At 34.8% G+C, this 833-nt stretch overlaps 1 protein-coding gene across 1 annotated transcript in view; it reads right to left on the minus strand.

The window, feature by feature from the left end:
* The window catches only part of hsdl1 (hydroxysteroid dehydrogenase like 1), a gene marked incomplete in the record, with an annotated part of 8,103 nt that extends 7,970 nt beyond the window's left edge, over positions 1 to 133 (minus strand). The window contains 1 exon segment of the mRNA XM_014034475.1: positions 1 to 133.
* Positions 134 to 833: the final 700 nt, after the last annotated feature.

The following is an 833-nucleotide window of genomic DNA, read 5'->3' on the forward strand; positions in this document are numbered from 1 at the left end:
ATATAAATATATATTCATAAATTAAAAAATAACAATTAAGTCAACTATGAGTGTAAAACATATAATCTTAAACAAGAAATTACTGATTACTGATCCAAAATGCCCCCTGTTAACTACCTGAGAGAAACAAAACATTGGATCACGTGACAGGACTCAGTCATGCTGCCTTCATGGCCGCTCAAGAAAACGTCAAATCTCGTCTGAATACGTTTGTGAAAAACATTTTTAACAGAATAAAGGTTCGTTTTCAATCATTAAATATTTTTAAATAACGTGTTTTTCAATAATGATCTAAAAAACGTCAAATGAAGTGATCAGTTATTCTCTTTTTGTCTTTACGAGTTTACAAAAGTTATATTTCCGACGGTAAGTGAATACATTGGATATCCCATAATGCACTGCACCAAAGTGCCGTTCCCATGGAGACACGGTCACGGCTAGCAGAATGCTACATGGATGAATCATTTAGCAGCAGAGAAAAGGTAAACTGACAGAAACACGATGTTTTCTGTTCGGTTTGATGATTTGTGCCGCGCCAATGTTTTATGGTGACTAGCTGTGTTGTTTAGCGTAATTTAGCTTAGATTAGCTGTACTTTAGCTTAGCAGCTGTTAGCATCTCTAGCTGAGCTAAAGTAGGATCAAATTTTGAGGCTTCAGCTTTAGATTTTATGAATTTGAGCAGATTATTTGGCACTGTGAGCTGTAAAGTCAGATATTTGTTGTAATGATTGGAACAAACAGGAATTGGAGCTTTTTAATGTCAGAGGAGGTTTGTTTTTGGGATAAATCTGATTCCAGCAGGAATTAATTTTAAATTGATCAGGTTGAATC

The sequence above is a fragment of the Austrofundulus limnaeus genome, unplaced genomic scaffold (genome assembly GCF_001266775.1).
Source record: "Austrofundulus limnaeus strain Quisiro unplaced genomic scaffold, Austrofundulus_limnaeus-1.0 Scaffold2131, whole genome shotgun sequence".
Lineage (NCBI taxonomy): Eukaryota > Metazoa > Chordata > Actinopteri > Cyprinodontiformes > Rivulidae > Austrofundulus > Austrofundulus limnaeus.